General features: G+C 34.6%; 1 protein-coding gene across 2 annotated transcripts in view; it reads left to right on the forward strand.

The window, feature by feature from the left end:
• The window catches only part of LOC131430270 (uncharacterized), a 65,701-nt gene that overhangs the window by 24,737 nt on the left and 25,882 nt on the right, over positions 1 to 15,082 (forward strand). Inside the window, exon 1 of one of the 2 annotated variants that reach the window (XM_058595100.1) lies at positions 10,096 to 10,341. The exons of the other annotated variant lie outside the window; for it this stretch is intronic. The gene's annotated coding sequence lies outside the window, so the exon portion shown is untranslated. Of the gene's footprint in view, positions 1 to 10,095; positions 10,342 to 15,082 lie in introns of those variants that run through there. 2 annotated transcript variants of the gene reach the window in all.

Genomic DNA, 15,082 nt, shown 5'->3' on the forward strand with positions numbered 1-15,082 from the left:
GAGCTCACAATCGATCAAAAACAACAACGAATTGATGATTCTGAGCAGTGTTTGGAGCTGTTATATCGAAATAAAACCGATTTTTTTCGTCAATATATAACAATGGACGAAACATGGCTCCATCACTTCACTCCGGAGTCCAATCGACAGTCAGCTGAGTGTACTGCACTTGATGAACCGAACCCAAAGCGTGGAAAGACTCAACAATCGGCCGGTAAGGTTATGGCGTCTGTATTTTGGGATTCGCATGGTATAATTTTCATCGACTACCTAGAAAAGGGAAAAACCATCAACAGTGACTATTATATAGCGTTATTAGAGCGTTTGAAGGACGAAATTTCGAAAAAAAACGGCCTCATTTGAAGAAGAAAAAAGTTTTGTTTCATCAAGACAATGTACCGTGTCACAAGTCGATGAAAACCATGCTGAAATTGAACGAATTGGGCTTCGAATTGCTCCCTCATCCACCGTATTATCCAGATTTGGCCCCCAGTGATTTTTTCCTGTTCTCAGACCTCAAGAGAATGCTCGCTGTTAAAAAATTTAGAAGCAATGAAGAGGTAATCGCTGAAACTGAGGCCTATTTTGAGGCAAAGGACAAATCGTACTACAAAAATGGTATCGAAAAGTTGGAAGATCGCTATAATCGCTGTATCGCCTCTGATGGCAATTATGTTGAATAATAAAAACGAATTTTGGCAAAAAAATGTGTGTTTCTATTAAACGATACGAACTTTTCAGCCGAACTGTTATATACACCGATTTTACTGCTGCGTTCGACAAAATTAATCATCACGATCTTCAAATTAAGTAGACTGGGATTAAACGGACCATTTTTAAATTGCCTTCGATCATATCTAATTGGTTATGAAATGATAGTGAAAATAGGAGACTGTACCGCCTCACCATTTGCTGTTACATCTGGAGTTCCTCAAGGAAGTCACCTTGGACCGTTTATAATTTTATTGTATATCAACGATCTAATTTTTCGATCCAGTGTATGAAGCCATCGCTCGCCGATGACTTTCATATTTCATATTTCAAAATGGGTTTAAATGCCACTCAATTCTCCGTCATCTCTTTAAGTAGCAAAAAGTCTGTATTCAAGTTCGACTATAATATTCCACAAACTGTTCTCGAACGAATCGTCTGTTAAGGACCTGGGTGTTCTTCTGGAATGCCAAGTTAAATTTTAAAGAGCACATAGAGCTAAGATATTAGGATTTATTTTCCGCGTTATTAAAAAATTCTCTGATGTAGATTGCTTGTAAGCTCTGTATTGCGCATCAGTTCGCTCAACGCTCGAATAAGCTGCTGTTATCTGGTCACCTTATTACCAAAACGAAATCCAACGCATTGAAGCGATTCAACGCTAATTTCTCCGATTCGCTCTCCGACGTCTTCCATGGAGATATCCTTTAAACTTATCATGTTACCATGACCGCTGCAAACTGATTGGTCTCGAATTATTATCTGTCCGTCGCGATGTTTGTAAGGTTAGTTTTGTGGCAGACATACTTCAGTCACAGATCGATTGCTCCGAGCAATTGCAATTGTTACAATTTGACATTCGACGTCGTAATCTTCGATTCTATTTTTTTCTTCGAATTCCCTATGTTAGAACTTATTTTGGATATAACAAGCCCATTGCTAGCATGTGCCGCATATTTAACAAATGTTTCAATACTTTCGGCTTTCATTTATCACGTAATGTTATCAAGAAATCTTTTCTTATGTTACTGTCTCATTAGATTTAGCTACTATAGAAGCACTATGTTTAAGGAAATGTATCATTTGAATGATTTTAATCTATTTATACAAAGGATGAGGAGGTTTTATGCCTGCTGGAGAACAAGTTTGACAGAAACTAACTCCATTGGACATTCAGAGTAAACTCTGACAACAGGAGAAGGCGCTATTATGATTGAAACTGAAAATAAAAAGAGTAAATCAGATCATCTTTATGTGGTCTACCTTGTAATTCTTCTTACTAAAAAGGAAATGCTTATCGAGCAAGAAAATGTTGAAGCAAAAAAAAGTCTTCGCTGAAATCTGAACTTTTTTCAAAATCGCAATTGTAAGCATTTTTATTTTTACTGTAACATTTTCCGTACATCAGAGAATATTAATTAACTAAGAACATCCATCTTTTTGGAGAATAAAAATGAAATCGTTTTCATGGAGTTTCTCAAAGTGTCGTGTTATATGCAGACTTATTTATTGTGTTTATATAAAAAAATTTATGCAGATTTTCAAATTATATTTAAGTGAGTTTTCAAGTTCTGCGCAAAGTATCACCTGCATTAAAATAGTGGTGTAATGCTTCGCTCAAATATCGCGCGTTTCAGTTTCCAACTTCGCGCGGATTTCGCGCGATTTAGTTTTTGGCTTCGCGCGGATTTCGCGCGTTTTTATTTTGAAATTTTTTGTAACAACCCTGTAATTGACATCAATGTCTACTTTTTGATAAACTGCATTTATCCCTTAGAAATAAATAGTACATGACGAATCATTTTCTTATACTGTATTTTCCGGGCATATTTCGATTCAATACAGATTGACATCAGGAAAAACTGGAGTCACTGAAGCTGTACGATATTCGAAATACAAAGCGATATTTATGCTTCTCTGATTGGTTTGAACGAACGAAATAACGAGTCGTTTCATTCTGTCTTTTAATAGCAAAACTAACGGTGGGTAATGTCAGAAACAATAGTGCAGAGTCCAAGTGGATACACAATGGTTTGTATACAGTATTGCCTACTACCACATGCTAATGGACCTGGAAGATTCAGATTATTTGCAACCTTATAGTTTAAAACTTAAGGGTGGTCTAATGTGAAATTTTTGTACATCGAATCGCCGGGTGCCGCCATCTTGATTTTTAAAATACACACTTAGAAATATTTTCATCTTAATAGATGTGATGTGAAGTGAAGCCACCATCAGTTCAAGGACTTGCCAGTGGATGCGGGTAGACTTACAGTAGCCCCGATATGACTCATCCATTCACCTTCTTACTATAGCTGTTACCGAAAAGCGAACAAAAAGGGTTGGGCGGATACGTAAGTAGAGTCACTTACTCGTATTCCGCGGGAATAAAAGATGCTCTTCCAACCATAATATCCAGTGCATGGATGAAGCATATCGCTATACATGCTTGAACCCGCCTGATGGTTTGTTTGAGAAGGGCGCGTCAGACTCATTTCAAACCTTCAGAAGGAAACAAGTTTCCTTCAAGTGACTTGGGCTGGCTATCCACAATCCCTCGTCCAGTCATCAATTCGTCCGATGCCCTGATGCTCCCTCCCCTTTACGCCCCCGTGCAAAATGTTTTATATTGATAAATACAATGAAACATAGTGTAATGAAATTAATATAACATAAAATGATATAATAGATTACAAAATAATATAATACAATGTCATACAATATAATATAATATATTATAAAACATGATATAAAATAACAGTTAATGTAGAGAGTCAGTTATGCTCTTCTATCTTCGCAATACTGCAGGAAGTAGAATATTTCTCTTCTAATAAAAATAATAATATCCACATCCATAAAAATAATATATGTTATTATTATTGATGACAAATTAATAATAATAACAATCAATATAATAATGAAAATAACAATAAAAAACAATATAATATAGTACAATGAATTATATAATAAATATTAGAATAAATAAAATGATATGTTGCGATATGCTATGATATTATATTACCTCAATTTATATGTCATTTCTCATCTTCTCATTCTGCCATCAACGCATTCCCTCGACCAATTGTCACCACAGACACACGTGTAGGCATGAAACAGGAACCAGTGAGGACCAAGCTCACCTTGTGACGACCTTGATATTTAGTTGAAAGTTACTTTAAAAATGATAACTTATAAGGAAAACAAATTTATATTTTGCGCAGAGATACGTAGTACTACTCATAATAAACCCTACAATATAATATAATATAATACAACATAATGCGATACAATATAACATAATATAATAGAAATATAATATAACATAATATAATAAAATATAATATAATATAATACAATATAATATGATATAATGCAATGCAGTATAATACCATACAACATAGTATATAATAACATAAAATAGTGTAAGACGATAATATATGAAATAATATGCTATGATACAATATAACAGGTAATGTCGCAGTGTAAGTTACGCTCTTCTAATAATAATAATAATAATAATAATAATAATAATAATAATAATAATAATAATAATAATAATAATAATAATAATAATAATAATAATAATAATAATAATAATAATAATAATAATAATAATAATAATAATAATAATAATAATAATAATAATAATATTAATAATAATAATAATAATAATACATGATGTAATAAACAACACAATTATATGTTGTAATATACTATGATAAACACTGCACTTTAGGATGGGCTTCAACCTACAAGCCATTTCGCACCCTCTCATTCTGCTACTAACGCAGAAGGCGATAGCACCCAGTCGACGCCGTTCTATTGACCAAATGTCTTAATAGATGCTCATAAAAGGAGCGTCGCAATTCATTTACATTCACAATTCAAAGCATGTACAGAAAAGTTATATCATTAACCTCACAGTTAACTCAGCTGAAGTTTACATCGGTACATACGCAAAATCTTTTTTACGTGTTAGTAGATATTATGTCATCACCGAAGATATTACGGTATGCTTGAAGCGTAAATTACATAAGTAAATTTTATAAGAGTGTAACTTGAATATCAATTTTCAAATCCTCCTTGACAACCCAGAATGTCGCCATCTTAGATTTGAAAATAATTCAAATCATTACTTTTACATCAATTCGTCATACCCGCTCCAAAAGTAATAATATTGTAAGAATTTGCAATAACCCCGAAAAAGTGGATGTCGTGTGGGTTTAATAGAAACTTGAAACATCAATGTTTGAAACCTTCTCGTTAAACCCATTCCAAAATACCCATATGTAGAGATTTGAAATAGTATCGATAACAATAATCATCAAGCTAGTTAACGTGCTCTGATTGACACGTTCAAACTTCAGTCAATTCATTCCAATTTAATATAAGTATTTATTATGAATAGCAAATACTTTTGCTATGCTCGTTTGAGTTAAATGTTTTCAAATCTACTGGTTGTTAAATTTTCGACGATCAGTCTTAAGGTTACCGCAATTCTAAACGCTTCTAACTAGATGATTTGAGATGGATTTACATTATTTTTCGATGAACATTAGATAATGTCATAAGGGCAAATAACAGTTTCTCTTTATTTACTTTCTCTTTCAATTATTACAAAACAATTCTGTATTTTTCGATAGTTTTTTTTCTATGCAGATTGAAATGTGATAGTATCAGTTATTACCTATTCTCTGCAAATAGTTAGAGAGATGCATTGTTAAGAAGCCTCCATATGCCGACCGAAGCAGAACTGTCACTGAACAAAATTCAAAAGCCAAGTGCTAAAAACTAAACTCTGATTCTTTCGGAAGAAAAAGTCTGGCAAAATCTGGTACCAACTATGTTAACAAATAAAAGTTCCATTTGCTTCTTCACATCTCGTCTTCGACTACCTTGCATGATTTATCAGTTGTAGCACTATCACAAAAAACATCCACACTCATTCGATGCGCTTCAGCTGCACTTTTCTTCCAATTAAAACAGAAAACTAACACAACGATTGCTCATAATTAACACAGTGGAAAGCAAAGATTTTTTTAAAAACTTGAAGCAATTAATGACAGATGTCTAACCTCTTGAAACTATCGTATTCAGCTGTTACTGTGCAATATTCATAACAGCCAGGGATATTTTTTGAAAACGGACCGAACTAATTTGTACTCCCAATAGCTAGTAAATTCTTCTAGCATGCAGGTCTTATTAGCTTATAACCAAACATACTAACCGTGACTGAACTTTAATTCGAACAATTGTCTTACCCAAGTAGCAAATATAGCTTATTGAAATTTCTAAATGTTCTACAATTGTTTTAGAATTGTTATTTATGTTAGATATGTTCAGAAAGATTTTTAAATATATTAAAAACTGTTTTGCAAATTATCACTGTCAAGTTTCATAATACTAACGAAAAAATCACTGTAGAACAACTTTAAGTACATCTAAAACAATTGTGCAGCAAATCACCAACTTGTTCATGTTTCACTAGCAGTTACAGAAGTTCTGTAAAAATTTTCACATCGTCATGTAAAACGGGAGTAACTATAATAATTGTGCAACTTTTCAAAAAAATTCCAACCGGCTGTCATAGTTGTATCGATCACAATATACATGGAAATTACTGTAAATCTCTTGTAGACGAAAAATTACCGAAATGATGCTCAGGAAGGCAAAAAATGATAAGACGAATTGAGAACCTTGCTGTATAATGTATTTTTTCTGCTGAATCCGCATAGTTTCGGTTGCCTCGTGAATTTTTAGGTCAGTGTGTGTAGTTTTTTTCAGTTTCAGAAAAACAATGATATAAAATTCAGAACTTGCAAAAAAGTTGTGCAAGATTTATCTGTTTGAAAGGAACACAAAACTTGTAGACAGGTATTATCATGAAAGTTTCAAAAATACAGCATCACAGTAACAAAGAAAACAAAAACCAATCAGATACTTTGTATTCGGTTTGCATCTCGCGATAAAAATAGCAGACCTGACATCACTTTTTTAAGATATTGAATGAAAAGTTAAATTCATCATAGTTACTCTCATAGTTTTTTTGCCGCTTGAGTAACTTGTTCTTGCAACTCTAGCACATGGCTTACAAAAATAACTGCATTGTTGTTTTATTCAACTACACACCAAAAAATTCTGAATAATACAGGCGACTTAATTCCTCATACGATGTAATTCATAAAGACCGAATTTGTCAAATGACGGAAAATTTCATTTGTAATGACTTAATGTTAGATGAGCTTGAATTTTACTGGTATCGACTGTAACTTGCGTTCTGCTAACAGGTGCGACTGTATGAATTTAAATGCACCTTTTACCAGCCAAGCAGATGCATGCATGTGTGACTCAGTCGATTAACATTATGTCGATTTAGCTCAGTCGATTAACGATTAACGTACTTGCGATCCAATGATTCTCGGTTCAAGTCGCGGCGGTTGCTATCAGTATTCTTTTTTTATTTCACCGAATTTCATGTCATGGAATTTTAGACACAATATTAAATGTTCTTGCACGTGAATTTGCGTGAACTGTGACGCTCCATTTATGTGCATCTTATAAGATGTAAAATCACAGGGATTTTTTTAAGTGTGTGGAAGATTTAAACTCATAAAAAACAAAACCTACACACTTAAAAAATGTTGCATCTTTTTAGATGCACATAAAAGGAGCGTCCCGATTCACCTACATTCACAATACAAAGCATGTAAAGATAAGTCATATCATTAACTTCACAATTAATTTAACTGAATTTTACATCGATTCAGACGCAAAATTTATATTTACATGTTAGTAGATGTAATATTGTGTCATCACCGAAGATATTACGGCATACTTGAGTTTACGTCAAGCGTAAATTTCATTTTTTCTAAGAGTGTATAGCATTTCTTTCCGAAATATTAACATGTTAATGTTGCCTGTTATTTAGATAATATAAGTCATTACATTGCGTGAACCATTTTCTATTGCACTCACTGTTACCATCGCTGCCACATTGGTAATTATTTAAGAAAAATTTATTTCGAGACTTTTCTGGTTCAATAAAACATTAGTTTGATCAAAATCGTCAGAAAATTCTAAGAATGTTTGAATATATGTATTTTGAACACCATTCCGATGATTCTTATTAGAAATAACAGATTGTTATTTTTACAGAAATTGCTGTACAATCATCATAACACGTTAATTCAAAGGCGATTGAAAATTTCGGGCTTACGAATACATGTTTCATCATAAACATGCAGGTCGTTGTCGATGTTTCATTTACAAAAACACAATAGATTAATTATACAATATAAAGCATTATCATTTTTCATGTGCTCATGCGTTTTCGGTGCCGATGGACTCGAGTTTCGGTGTTGGTTTTGCTTTTCTTTACTGCGTGTTCGAAATCGAACACCGCACGCTGTGTGCATCGTTCGTGTGCGGCGTTATGTTTTCTGCGTACCTGTTTTTCTTCGTTACTTTATATGACGGTTTGAAAGGTTTGACACTAATTGCCCTGTAATTACGAATTCGAACGAAATTGAACAGTAGCTTTCGAGACAACGAGAGCTTTATTTTAAATCATGCTGAGAAATCGAATTGAGTTCATCTTTTGGAGTTTCTCTTTACTACTTTCGGTGCTTCCGGAAAAGGAAACGGGGTCCCAGTAGCGTCGAATTAAGTTTATATATCTATCAACTAATAAGTGCAAGTGCAATAATACTAATAAGTGCAAACTAGAAGCCAGTTTCATGAGATTTGCATCTGTTTTTGCCATCGCTTGTAACAAAAATACTCATGAAATTGAAAATTTTTCGCCCATCGTACTGTAGCTCCAGAACAGGAAGTCGGATCTGGTTCAAATGTTCTATTTTTTTAAGATCGTTAAGCACTTTCATCCGAATCTTAGTTTGTAGGAATAGGTTAAACCATATCCGAGAAATCTGAGTGCACATTTTTTCATTAATTTGCACATTTTACCCTGTAACTCTGGAACCGGAAGTCGGATCCAATTCAAATTCAATAATAGGCTATGGGACTATAAGACTTTTCATTTGAATATAAGTGTGAAAATTGGTTCAGCAATCTCCGAGAAAAGTGAGTGCTTATTTTTACACGCACGCACACATATATTTGCTCAGTTCGTTGAGCTGAGTCGAATGGTATATGATGTTGAGCTGAATCGAATGGTACATGACCTCGGTTCAACAGTTCGTTTTCACCGTGATTGCATAACCTTCCTATATGAGAAAAGGAAAATGCGAAAAGATCAATAAAATTACTATCATGTAGCGCTAAATGAAACCTTCACCTCTTCCGATGGAGGATCGCTTGCAATAAGTATCCGTTACGTCATAAATCATAGTCAAGTAATTGTTGGTCTGCTTCTCGTTCGACTTCGGTTTCGAAAATTCTACGTTAGTACGAATACTGGATCGATAGATATGTTGTTCTGCTTTAGCTTGATGCTTCACAATTTAAGACTTCCATAATTAATGTGTGGATCGAAGAGCAATCTGTAAACTTACGAACATTGATCAAAATACCACCGTTCTGTTATATACCTGTTGTCTAGTAGTTCTTTGTAAGTACTAGTGCTAACGCATTAGATTTTTTTTATTATTTGTGGCATTGAATGCTCGAGAAATAGGAATAACGAACTGTTGCGGCTCAAAATTTTTGCACGTTGCAGAATAACTTCGAAAACCCTATTTTGAATATTTAAATTTATTTTATCACGTTTTATATTATAGTCATAGATTATATATATAACTTGGAAGACTTCAACGTACTTCAAAACTCAGAAGGAAATGATTTCGTTTCTGTCGAATTTCTTTACAAGTGACCTGTATTTCCGAACGCAATAATATCTATGGTGCACCTGTTGATTCATAATTATTTCAATATAGCCCAAAACGTAAAATCTGAAGGCTTGAAAGCGTCCGCGATTTATTAACTTCAACACGACACAATGCATAACGGATCCACAGTTTGTTAAACAATCAAAGCGGAACACCGTTTAGTCCTATATTGCTCTTGTGTGCTTTTGGAAGTAGGATTAATGGAGAGATGACGTTAGAGCACACTGTTCGTATGAAGATGACGATGATGATTGATGGAAAGTCAGTTGAGTTGTTTGTCTGACTATGACTGACATTGCTGTGTGGAGCTAACTCAATGATGCTATACGAGAACGAATGCAGGCTTCTGCTCCATCTGTGCTATTACGAATTACGAACCATTGCGCTGGTGATGCTTGTCGGTTTGCGTGATTCAGCCATAGTACGGTTTTCCGCCCATCCATTTTCCTTGTGTGGAGTATGAAAAATAAACGGCAGACGGTGTAGGGGAGAAGCATGCTAATAGTTTTTTTTATGTGCCAGCATAGTCTATTCATCTTGGCAACTGATACCTACTGGTGGTGCAAGTGATGGTGGTGATTTGTGTTGTTCCTTCTATTCTTCTCTTCGAAGCTCCGTGGGACGAACGGGATCTAGGATGTGGAAATGTGGTCAGCATAATTGATGTGTGTCTCCCAAGGAAACTGACAAATAATTTGCCAGGGATCTGCGAATAACTTTGTTATTGGTTTAACAACATATCTTTGCTGTGTAGTTGGTCGCCCTATGTTTCAGTTCATACTAGGTACAGGCACTGATTCCCTTTCGCATCTCATTCTAAGTGTAACACAACAGACAGACTTAATGTGAGCACTTGAGTGTGTGTGCCGTTGTATGTCAAGATATGCGGGATTTTAATTGAACCTAACGAATCTTAATTGAGTATTGTTGTAGTGGTGCATGTTTCTCAAGCAGATACATAAAAAATCAGTCATGCATGTTCTCTAGCCAATCTCTGTTCACTTTTGTGGCTCATATTCTTCCATGTAATTATTTTTTAGTAAATGTCTTATATTTATTAATAGAATGCTAGTTCCATCATACCTGACAAAATCTCAGATAGAAACTGTCTTTAATTCAAAGTTTTGTGAAATTGGGTTTGTGTGGGCGATAAATGTCTTGTTTGTAGTGGGCCATTAAAAAATTAAACCAACTTACACTGAAAAATTTTGCTTCGAATTTTTTGTTCTGGGGTCGACAAAACAAAAAGAATTTTTTTTAAAATACCGTATAGTTATGGTTTATAGTATGAAATTAGGACTATATAAATGATGCAATGATAGTAATAGTATTGATGGGAACAGTTAGGAACATTAATTACACATACGATTACACATTCCTTGTGGTCTACTTTTGATTGACGACAAATAAATAAATAAAAAATGTTTGAGTTTAGTTACAACTCGGAACAATCAAATCGAGACCGTGGTTTCTCAACGAACGAATACCTAGTCAAGATCGCTCCCGATAGCTGGTAAGGTTGTACCGAAGCCTCCTAGGAAGACTACGACGGATGAAGCGAACAAATTCATGCTGAATAGCTACGTTGTTGTCCTCCAATGTGTGTTGTAAGCACCCATCAGCGGATTAAATGTTATATTTTGTTCATTTTGAAAGAACTAAGTGCTCACAAGTTCTTTTTTATGATATACTAAGAGTTTATAGTGGCATTTGCCAATAAAACGACATCGACTGAATACTATCCACGTTGCTAGAAAAATGAATGTGTGCGAAAAGATTTGCATACTTGGAATCGGGAAATCGATGAAGGGTCCTTTGCCATTAGTACGGTTTACCGATCAGGTGTTTCGGTATATTCAATACGAACCGCCAAGTTCAATTTTAACCGCTAAACGGATAATTCAGTATTCAAATACCACTTTGAGCTATTATCAGCAAGTCTATTAGTGAAATATAATAGGATTGATGCATAAAGAAAAGAACTCAGGCGGGCTGCGTGAAAGGTATTGACTTAACTATTAAGCTATACCCGTCCCCTTTATGAATAAGTTGTTAGTCCTGAAGATCCTACTTAGAATTAATGTTGATATGAGAGCAAATAAATAAAAGGTCATCATAATTCATAGATTTCGATCAGACTAAAACTTTGTACAAGTTTTAAGTAATGCAAACCATTTGTTTTGCACGAAATCGAATTCTATTGAAGACTGGTTATTAAATAAAAATACAGGATGTTTTTGTTGGACTGCACTTTTTACGAATGGATATAACTCAATAACTAATTATACACGGAGAGAAATCCGTTAATGCTGTCATGATTAGAAAATCATGAAGCCAACCATTTCAACTTCTCATGAAACTATGAGCAATAAGTCTTTTCCCATGAAAATTAATCATGGTTCGGAAATGTGTTACTTGAAGAATGTATTTCTTTCAAAACTCGTAACTCCAATTTTCTACCTGAGCAATTCCAGAAATGCTTAACAGATCATCAGACTCGACCTTCTACGATTTGGATGAAACTTTGCACTTGGCTTCAGTATGGCAAACCATAAGTTTTGAACCGATGGAGAGGTCAATCCGACTCACGACTGATTTTTAAAAAGGGCGTATGTATTTTTGCATATCACGAAAATTGCCTTTTTCAAATCGTTGTAACTCGGAAACCGTTAATTGTACAAAAATGGCGTCCAGAAAGAAGTTGTAGGGAATCGATTGGGCACTCTTAAAAAATAAACACTGAAAAAAAATTCAGTACATGTACATGTAATAATTGTAGATATAGCAATCAAATAAACAATTCATGTGTAACACATCATTCAAATTTCGAATATATCTGTAAATTGTTTTAGCTGTAACTTCTTCATTCATATTCATTCATATAGCATCATAATCTGTATTGATTCACCTAAATACTTTAAATAAGACGATTTTGCAAAACGATGTTTTGAAAAAGTAAAACGAAATATCAATTCGCGGCATTTGCAAGAATTCGACATAGTGTTTCTTTTTAGGAGTTTTGATTCACACATGTGTTTTCATGCAGTTCGATTAAGTGTTGAAATTCTGAAACAGAAAACTGGAGCAATTAACGCAAGTAAACACGTTATTTTAGGCGTCGTCGTTTGTCATAAACATAATATTTTAATTGGTAATGATTAGTTAAAAACGCATACAAAATACGTTCATCGCAATATTCCATTTAATTCATATTTGAAATCTTCGTTTTAAAACATAACGCCTGAATTTATGTTGCAAAGATTACTTTCGTAGCAGAAACACGCCTAAAGTTATACCCAACAACGTCAAGTGCGTTATGTTTAAATTTCAGCTAAATCAGTTCAAATGGATAACATGAAAATATACTCTATTCTCCCGGAACTCCAAAGGAACTCGAGAGCATTAATTTATCAAAAAAAAAAACCGTTGGATTCCTGTGCGTTAGAAACACCCAACAACGAACTTTTAATCATGGTGTATTATCATAACATAAAAATATACTCTATTATCCCGGAACTCCAAAGGAACTCGAGAGCGTTAATTTATCAAAAAAAACCGTTGGATTCCTGTGCGTTAGAAACAATTTTTTTTACATTGTTTTTTTAGAGCCAACGCTAATAAAGACTGTCCCACAAAGTATGGACGCACTTTGATTTCGCTGTAAATAATTCACAAGTGTTAGATATTCAAATTTTATTCGATATACTGATAATATTAGACTACAACAACAGAATATTATTCTCAACATTTGCTACTTAGCCATTGTAGACTAGCTGGCGCTCCTTCTTGCGAACGTTCCTCATTCCGTACAGACTTCTTGGCGACATGGTTTGACACTTTTTTCTAATCTTATTCAAACTGTTGAATGGTTTCGGCTGCCGAGACATGTTTCCTAAGATGTGCCTTCGTTTATGCTCAAAATTCCTCAATTGGTCGAAGTTGTGGGCAATTTGGCGGGTTCATTTCTTTTGAGACGAAAGTGACATTTTTGGTAGTATACCATTCTACCGTTGATTTCAAGTAGTGGCAAGAAGCAAGATCTGGCCAGAAGACAACAGGATACTTGTGGCTTCGAATCATATGTAGAAGTCGTTTTTGTAACGCAGCTACAAATTGCTTGCCAGACCATAACTGTGGTCCCGGAAAGGATTTGTAATCGAGTTTCACGTAGGTTTCGTCATCCATGATTATGCAGTTCAAATTTCCAGCAAGAATCGTATTGTAGCTTTCGAACACTCGGCCTGATCGATGCTTCTTGTTTCGTTTTGGTTGTTTCTACTTCTTATAGGATCGAAGATTCAAACGTTCTTTAGCACGAAGAACATTTGACTTCGAAGTGCCCACTTTTTTGGCTACATCCCGACCTGAAACCTCCTTCTTTTGTTCGAACGCCTTCAGTTATCCAACTGACCTTTTTTCCCACCCGTTTTCGGTTTATCTTCAAAGGTGTTTTCCTCACAGAACTTGTTGATTGCATTTCGCACGGCTTTTTCACTTACTCCTTCCATTTTTGCTATCTTTCTCAGTGACAGTCCGCGTTCTGTGCACCATTTGTACACAATTCTTCGACGTTGTTCTTCTGAAAGTCCACGCATTTCGTAACAAACTAATGAAAACGAATAAACAACTGCACAAGTGATTAAATGTTCTTCCACGTAAATTTGCGTGAGCTGCGACGCTCCATTTATGTGCATCTAATAAGATGTAAAATCACAGGGTTTTTTTTAAGTGTGTAGAGAAGAGTGTAAACAACAGGACGCAGTCAAAAAAATTGACAGATTCTGAACCATTGCGAAATGGCAGCGGTTTTTGGTTGGGTCCATACTTTCTGGGACAGTCTTTATTCTAAACTGAATAAAATATAATATATCGTCTAATGAATAGTATATACGTACAATTGTCTTATGTGAATGAAATTGTTTCAATGATTCAAACACTAGCAGCTTCCAGTCATCGATTTCACAATAATTGCTTACTAACGTGGGAAGTGTAGTGTAACTTGAGCTCTGAAGATCTCTAAAGGCATACCCAACTAATTTGGAATCCACCAGAATCCCATTTCATTGAAAGCCAGACCACAAGCGTTGTGCGATCTGCATAAAATATTCACACAACAAAAGAATTCAGAAAATTTCAGGTGTTTACCATGCCTTGGAAAGGGAAAATTAAAGCTAATTCTATAACGACAAATCTTCATGAGGTACCATCCTTTGAGTTTCTCGCCTCCCTGCTCAATTTCGGTACAGATCTTTGTGGGGAATATATTTTCTCTTCCTCTCTTCAAGGTATAATCCAAAATTACTGACATAGATAGCTGAGAACACAGGAAATCGAACCTACTGGTCGTTGAAACAAGCCGTAACAGGAACATGCGTTCATATTGCTAATGACAATTAGTAGTGAAGTTTTTGATGATAACACTTTAGTTTACTGTACTGAAACGGACACTGTGGAACGATTTTCAGTTGTGATATTTTGCCTTCTCCAAGCTTTAGTATTGCATTTTATAGCAAGAAGAGAGAACT

This window comes from Malaya genurostris, chromosome 2 (genome assembly GCF_030247185.1).
Source record: "Malaya genurostris strain Urasoe2022 chromosome 2, Malgen_1.1, whole genome shotgun sequence".
In the NCBI taxonomy this organism is placed as follows: Eukaryota; Metazoa; Arthropoda; class Insecta; order Diptera; family Culicidae; genus Malaya; species Malaya genurostris.